Here is a 9,230-nt window from a genome sequence, read left to right on the forward strand (position 1 = left end):
GTTAACATACTCATATATGTCTAATTAATTTGTCATAAATTAAAACGGATCTTATGCATGCAAACAATAAAAAGAATAGAGGAGAAATCATGTTCTTACATAATTAATTTCGGATATTTGGGCACAAAAGAGATCACCTTTCTCTTTTGTTCTTGAGCTTATTCCAATGGAAGAACAAAGATCTAAGAGCAAGATCTCTCCCTAAGCTTAATACCCAAGGCTTTCACTTAATCTAATTAATATTACAATACTAGTATAATATTAATCTATGAGAAAATTGAACCAAAAATATTGTTAACACTTTGAATATTTTCGGTTTTGTTGAGAGATAAAGAGAGGATTTTATTTCTCTAGAACTTATATTTTTGGATGAGTTGAATGAATGAATAATGCACTAACTAAAACAAGGTAGTGTATGTAGAAAATATAAGACAAAACTCTTGCCTTGCTCACTTGGAAAACCGGGTAGGAGGAGAAGAGGAGGGAAGAACACTCACCCAATGCATGCCCTTGTTTGTCTTAACAATGCACATTAGGGTTGCATGCCTACTCTTATTAGTAATCATTATGTTTACTAATTATAACATAAACACATTATGTAGTATACACTCCTCCAATTTTCGGCATTTTAGATAATATGGAATCCATATTATTTTTGTCAATTGTCTATATGTTACATGTCACATGTTACATATATTTGTTATGTAATTTTTTTTAACATATTAAAAATCAACGTATTAATAAAAATACGTCACATACAAAATCGACTAAGTAATATCATAATTACTTGTGCCAAAATATTTTACCAATTTATAAATCACAACTGATTGTATTTATAACAATTCATTCAATTTAATTGTTACATTAAACAATTTATTTCATCCGAGTAATTATACAATTTAATTACTCAGACCGTATCTCATTAAATCACATTTCAATATGATACGTAAATATTACTTCCAAAATCGTCCGTCAATTTTCTAATAATTTAATTAACTCGTAACATTATACGATTAATTAAATAATCAATTAAGAGTATTGCCCTTTAGGTATGACCTAGGGGTCAATCGATCACCACCGTCACACGACAGTAATGTCAAACTCTAGTAAGCCAATCATTACCGATATATGTTGACCAGTTGACAGTAACAATATTACTTCCCAATTGTATTCATTTTGATGAGACTTAAACATGTGATCATCATGATCAACAGTCGTGATCGCATTATTGTCGGAGGACACATATTCCAACAATCTCCCACTTGTCCTCGACAAGTGTGCGTCACCAATTCTCTTGTCCTATTACTATCTCCCACTCAATGCAAGGTGTCTTTCAGGTCGTACTTGCAAGTGATCATATCGAGAGCGGTTTCCTCGATCTGGAGAATAACTGATTGACCGGATTTATCCACTCTGGATATCTTCCGAGCGTGGCCACGCATTTCCAGTTCATTACTCCTCGAGTGGCCCTGAGATATTGTTTTAACCCTGACTAGGGGTGGACAATTCCTATTGCACTCATTCCCTTCGACTAGCCACAGCCATCATAACCCAAAATATGCCCATTTGACCCCATTTACGAAGGTCGTAGTAACACAAATCAAAGTTAATGAAATCGTGCCATCTTAGGCGAATAGTCTTTAGTCAAAAGAATCGACTCATTTTGAATACTATAGTAGCTCTCGCCACGACCAGGCTATATAAATTTGCCAGAACTCTATAAGCGGTCATAAGGCCCGACAAAATGTTCCTAACAATCTGCCTATGTGATCGACTAGTCATCTCACATGACTGTATGGCACTTGAACTTGCCATCAATCGCCTCACACTCTAGTCACTTCGAGACGTCACCTCATATAAGTAACTATGGGCAAAACAATGTTAATCCATGTTCACTTTAACGGGGTTCAATTGTCTCTACAACCCGTTTGGATATAACAATGTACCAAGTGAGTTAATTATAACTCATACGACAAATGTCGACATCACACTTGGGTAGTCAATATCATATTACAACCTTGTGATGTTTATCATAAGTGTAAACACTTATTGATTGTAATGGAAGTTTAACATCCCATGTGTCCATGTGTTCAAACTTCTTGCACTTGCAATTTCCTTCACATTCATGTTCTCATAGCATGAATCTTACCAAGTACACATTAAGGTTCTTGACCTTGGTTTTGGTTCTTTAACTTGAAAGAACTTTCTTATCGATCATCTCATAATGAACGAATTTGTGATGAATAATACAACTTGTACTGATCAAGTATTCCATCCACACACAATGCACTAGGTATATGTTTTGTAGGATCTTGTAACAATTGACAAGATTATTAGCTTAGTACTTCTCACAAGTGCTAGCTTTATTAGGAAAGATTGTTTTGAATAACCTCTTATTTAACCAAGTATCTTTCCAAAACTTCTCATTTCTCTTTCTGGGCTTGAAAGATTTGGGATTCTCATAAATCCTCATATGTGCTCGGATTTTCTACAATATGTGCAAACTCTTGACACACAATAGAACATCCGTCAATTCATCGAAATCGCTCATCGGATTCTACTCGAGAATTCATGACGTTTCTATTATGGCTCACCAAGTCAATCATCATGCTCTTATGCATATGATTCATAATTGGACATGTACATGATTATTCTAATGGCGGAAACATTAGTTACTAATAATCATGAGATCAACCGTTCATAGGTTCAATGAACTACCATGACTGCTGATGGTAATCCCATTTTCATTCATACAAATAACCTACGCGTATGTTGATGTGATGTGTATCTCTTAATACTAATCCAACATCCCATGATGTAATTGGATTCATCATTGTCCATTTTCATCCAGAATTGAAAACTCAAAAGCTTCTTTATGAAAGAAGATATTAGCTCGTCATTCTTTAATGAGTAATGAGTTTTATACATTCAAGGATGATAGCTCCCACTAAATTCTATGTCTTCACATGAGAATTTCCTAACTCCCACTCAATTCTACATATTTCAAAATTGACTTCTCAATCGAAATTTGTCAAGAATATAAATATAAATCGCTTTGCCAAGTTACTAGGATAAAACCATATATGTTCCCATCATATCTTTTCAAAATGCCTATTTTGAAGTGGTCTCATCTTAACCTTACGGAAAGAGATTTTAAATCTCTAACACACTCATGTCATAATGATGTGTAGCAATGTCATTATTCAAATACGAATAATATTTAGAATAGGTCCTTCGGAATGCTCTTTCGGAAGGAGGTTTAACCATTTCATAGCGAGGTTAAACAATGACATTTGCGTGGTTAAAACGTTGGCTATTGAAGATATCGGAATATCAATCTTTGCAACTTGATCATAACTAGTATGTTACTATGATTCATTTAGGCTCTTAAGTAAAACTCATGATTGAAACTATTGGTCAAATGATTCATAACCTTAGTCAAAAGCTTGTTAAGACTTTACATTAGTCATTATTCTTCCAAACCTTCTTTTGGTCTCCTCGTGTAGTTATCTTGAGAATAAACTCTTATGATTACTTCACTTGGTCTCTTAAGTCATATAGAACTAACTTGAGACTCGACATACTATGTAAATAGATATACCTTTATTCAAATCATTCTCTCTTGCGTAGATCTTCATTTACACAAGTGCACAATTTCATGTTGCCTTGTGTCCAGTGCACAATTTCATGTTGCCTTGTGTGTCCTCATTTTTCTCCCACTCTATCTTTAGAATGAATACACTAAGCATTCAAAGATAGCATATGAGACACAAATTAATGATGTTGAAGTATAAGGAGGACTACCTCATAGGTTGACTAATTGTTATTGATTTCATATGTGTACTTGGTGGTTGACATACCTTTAAGAGAGTTCATATACTCAAAATCACTTTATAAATGATCATACACAAGCCTTAAGCATGTGGACATATAATGAAACCGGTCATTATATTTGTCTATTAGATCACTTTTAGTGAATAATCTTATGTTTCAAAACGCAAGCATTTAAAGATGAAATTTTTAGAACATAAAGGATAAATGATAAAACGTGTGACTTGGGTTGCAAACCAAGTCACTATCATCCAAAATACAAACCATTATCCAAAATACCTTTCCATGTCGAACACGGAAACTTAAAGTTCTAAAAATTCAAAACATTACTTAAAATAAGACAATGAAAAACAAAGCTCCATAAAAGCTATCCTTAGCTTCTCCATGGTTTATCATGCTTGTTTTTCTTTTCCTTTGTCTTTGCTTGGTGGAGGCCCTATTTACAATAAAAAGGGAGATACATTATCATAACTTTGCATCACATTACCATAGTTGAATTTAGAAACATAAAAGAAGGTTAGTCATTTACCTCTTTGGAGTGATCTTTCCGACTTTGATATCACCAAGATATTTGGAACAATTCCTCTTCCAATGTCCCATGCCATTACAATAATGGCATTTGTCAAGAGGACCCTTCTTGACTTTGGAGGTGCTAGCTTCACAAGACTTAGCTTTGGTGAATGTGGGAGCTTGCTTCTTGCCCTTTCTCCCATTCTTCTTGAACTTCCCCTTACTCTTTGTGCTTATGTTAAGCACATCCTTGGGAGGGTTCACATTTAATCCCATGTCCCTCTCGGCTTGCACAAGTAACTTGTGCAACTCCTCAAGAGACACATCCTTGTCTTGCATATTGAAATTCACCCGGAATTGTACATATGCCTTAACCTTAGACAAGGAGTGTAGAATCCTATCTACGATGAGTTCTTTGGGGATTTCAACCTTTTGAATCTTCAAGGTCTCGACAAGCTCCATGAGTTTGAGCACATGAGGGCTAACCTTTTGGCCCTCTTTGAAGTCGAGATCAAAGAATGCCGCGCCGCCTCATATTGGACGATCCGCGGGGTTTGTGAAAACATGGTCACAAGTTTGGAGTAAATCTCATTAGCATTGCCCATTTTGAAGGCTCTCCTTTGGAGTTCCGCCTCCATCGCAAATATTAAGACATTTTTCATTGCGGCGGACTCCTTTTGGTAAGCCTCATAGGCTTCCCTAGTGGCCGCGGTGGACCTAGTGGTGGGCTCGGGTGGAGAGGCCTCGGTAAGGTAACGAAGCTTGTCGTCACCTTCGGCGGCTAATTTGAGTTGGGCATCCCACTCGGAGAAATTTGACCCATTCTTTTCAAGTTTACATCGATCCATAAAGGATCGGAGCCATGATGAAGTAGCGAGTGGTGTAGCATTAGGAGTTGGTGTTGCCATTTGTTATGAATAAGAAGTGGTCTACAAAACAAGATATAAGGAGTAAAACAATTGTCGTTTTAATAATACTCGTAAAAATGAATGATTTAAACAAGTTATGTGCATTTTTCTAGTGACCTCTACCCAACTAGGAAAAATGATTCCAAGACCCAAATTCATATCGACTTAGGCACGGGGTAGCCGATGAAACCCTCATCAATATAACTCGGTGGATTAACCTTTTAATCGATTCTACTTTTAGAACTCTTGGTCGATAAAATTACTCTAATATTTATCTATAGCCCAAAACACATCAACAAGGGCACGGGGTAGCCGATGAAACCCTAATTAATTACTTTTGTTGAGTTCAATCCAAATTTCGAATAAATGTGTCCATTATCCAAACCCACATTAACTTAGGCACGGGGTAGCCGATGAAACCCTCATCAACATGAATTCGGTGGATTAGACATTTATCACCCACTTCCCCTACGTAACAAGGTTTGTACCCCGGGGGTAGCCGAGTGCACTCCCTCGCGAAATAGGTTTTCATGGTTTCTACTATTTGGTAAGGCTATGTCTCAATTAGTTGTTTTAGCGAGAGGTCATGTCAATTTATTATCTATCACGTTTTAAGTGAACTAAATCGGTGAACTACGATAATTCTAATTGACACGGTCGATAAACTCGATAAAATAACAATGCATGTTTAGTTATGGCGATTTAGCGATGCATGTGACATAAAATAAAATGCAAGCATAAAATAAATAAATCCTAGTATGGCCTTTCCTAAAATAGAAAAACTATTAATCTATTACATATTCGGAAACCAACTCCATTGGTCCCTTGAACTTGGGTTGTGGCACGCATCTCGAGGTAACACCGTCTTTATGTATCGCCATTCTTGAAGTAATCCGTCTTTTGGAACTCCGGAATGAATAAAATTACATAATAAATTACATAATTACCTATTATACATTTGTAACTAAAATAAAATAAATCTATTAAATTACAAAACGGTGATACGAGATCACAATAAAAATTACAACCGAATCGATATTCCCATACATTTCGGGAAATACCAATTAAAATCTAAGGCCATACTAAGTAAAATTACATAATTCAAAATTACATAAATTAAAATTATGACAATCATAAGAAAATGCAGCATTATATTATGTATGAACATGCTCAATTTTTATGCTAAATCGCCCTTTAATTAGCCAATATCGTATATTACTCGGTTTTTACGGATTTGCGTGATTTCAACATTTTATAATCACAAAAATGCACAAACTCATATTTATGCATAAGTTAATTACCCTAACCTCTTAGGACTCAAAATATAGTCTCCACTAATAATTTGACCATAATTAACTTTTATTTACAAAATTGTTCATAAATGGACAAAAATTACAAAAATAAGCTATTAAACTTCAAATAAATCACAAAAATTTCAAATAAATTCAAAATTTGAAATTTAAATTCATGAACATTCTGGAAAAAATCCCATGACACTCATAATGTTCAAAATCTTAGGTTAAAAATTTCGAAATTTTTCCGGAAAAACAATGTTGCGGTTTATCGATATTTAATAAAATAATCATAAAAACATGGAAAAATTATTTTCATTAACTTTTCAATTTTAGATCTGAAAAATATAATAAAAAGCAACATTAAACGTTTTTCCTAAGTCATAGAATATGTTTTATTAATTTTCAACTAATAATGTCACTATTTATGCCATTTTTCTTCAAAAATTCATAAATCATGCTAAAAGACTTCTTTATAGCCAATTATTTTACACACATCTTGTAAAATTTCATGTGACAACATATAAATTTTCTATGACCAGATTCGAAATTTAACTCATATTAACCTATTTTTCTCTTAAATCCGAATTTAATAATGAAAAATTCATTTTCCGAGCATAACAAGTGCAAAAATTATGAAAATTTACAGGTTATCTCAAAATAATATATGTAACAACATATCCAAAAACCAAGTGAAAATTCGAAGTATATCTAATTTTCGACCAAAAATGACATTTTTACTCATAAAATCACATTTAAATGTCATTATTATTGAATATGAACAATAAAAATCCGAAAAATTAACCAAAAAATCCTAAAACACTTTAGGACCAGAAATATTAACATGCATGTAATTATTTCGTGATATATCATAATAACACAAACTTTACAAGTTTTATTTTGTTATTCATATAACTCGGAAAAACTTTTAACCAATTTGCATGCAAACAACCGTGGCTCGTGATACCGATTGAAGGAAATGTAGATTCATATACATGTTAACATACTCATATATGTCTAATTAATTTGTCATAAATTAAAACGGATCTTATGCATGCAAACAATAAAAAGAATAGAGGAGAAATCATGTTCTTACATAATTAATTTCGGATATTTGGGCACAAAAGAGATCACCTTTCTCTTTTGTTCTTGAGCTTATTCCAATGGAAGAACAAAGATCTAAGAGCAAGATCTCTCCCTAAGCTTAATACCCAAGGCTTTCACTTAATCTAATTAATATTACAATACTAGTATAATATTAATCTATGAGAAAATTGAACCAAAAATATTGTTAACACTTTGAATATTTTCGGTTTTGTTGAGAGATAAAGAGAGGATTTTATTTCTCTAGAACTTATATTTTTGGATGAGTTGAATGAATGAATAATGCACTAACTAAAACAAGGTAGTGTATGTAGAAAATATAAGACAAAACTCTTGCCTTGCTCACTTGGAAAACCGGGTAGGAGGAGAAGAGGAGGGAAGAACACTCACCCAATGCATGCCCTTGTTTGTCTTAACAATGCACATTAGGGTTGCATGCCTACTCTTATTAGTAATCATTATGTTTACTAATTATAACATAAACACATTATGTAGTATACACTCCTCCAATTTTCGGCATTTTAGATAATATGGAATCCATATTATTTTTGTCAATTGTCTATATGTTACATGTCACATGTTACATATATTTGTTATGTAATTTTTTTTAACATATTAAAAATCAACGTATTAATAAAAATACGTCACATACAAAATCGACTAAGTAATATCATAATTACTTGTGCCAAAATATTTTACCAATTTATAAATCACAACTGATTGTATTTATAACAATTCATTCAATTTAATTGTTACATTAAACAATTTATTTCATCCGAGTAATTATACAATTTAATTACTCAGACCGTATCTCATTAAATCACATTTCAATATGATACGTAAATATTACTTCCAAAATCGTCCGTCAATTTTCTAATAATTTAATTAACTCGTAACATTATACGATTAATTAAATAATCAATTAAGAGTATTGCCCTTTAGGTATGACCTAGGGGGTCAACTGATCACCACCGTCACACGACAGTAATGTCAAACTCTAGTAAGCCAATCATTACCGATATATGTTGACCAGTTGACAGTAACAATATTACTTCCCAATTGTATTCATTTTGATGAGACTTAAACATGTGATCATCATGATCAACAGTCGTGATCGCATTATTGTCGGAGGACACATATTCCAACAGCTCATGGGACCTGTGTTGTACTTGGGCGAGCGTTTGACTAGGCTGTGCACTCGTGACACCTTTACGGTTCCCATCGATCCTCCACGGACAATGTTTAGGGAGCCTTCTGAGGCCGAGAGAGAGGCTGACTTGGCCGACGCGGGTGGTGACGCCCTCCTTCTTTCTGGCAAGGAGTACTCCGAGTTCGTTCACCGGAGGTTGGCGTACTGGCCGATCGTGGTAAGCATTTTTACATTGCTAATTGTTTTTGAATTGATTTGACAAATGACGAAAGATCGTCAAATAAAGAGCCATTTGAACCTTGTAGGAGATCGAGGTGGCAGGCGTCGAGCCCCCAGCTTACCCCGAGGTGTTGGAGTACACTGACGCGGTGGGCATGACGACGATCTCAGAGCTCCGCGACTTTGGCGAGGAGGTGACCGACGCTTGTTTGGACG

The sequence above is a fragment of the Silene latifolia genome, chromosome 11 (assembly GCF_048544455.1).
Source record: "Silene latifolia isolate original U9 population chromosome 11, ASM4854445v1, whole genome shotgun sequence".
Classification (NCBI taxonomy): Eukaryota; Viridiplantae; Streptophyta; class Magnoliopsida; order Caryophyllales; family Caryophyllaceae; genus Silene; species Silene latifolia.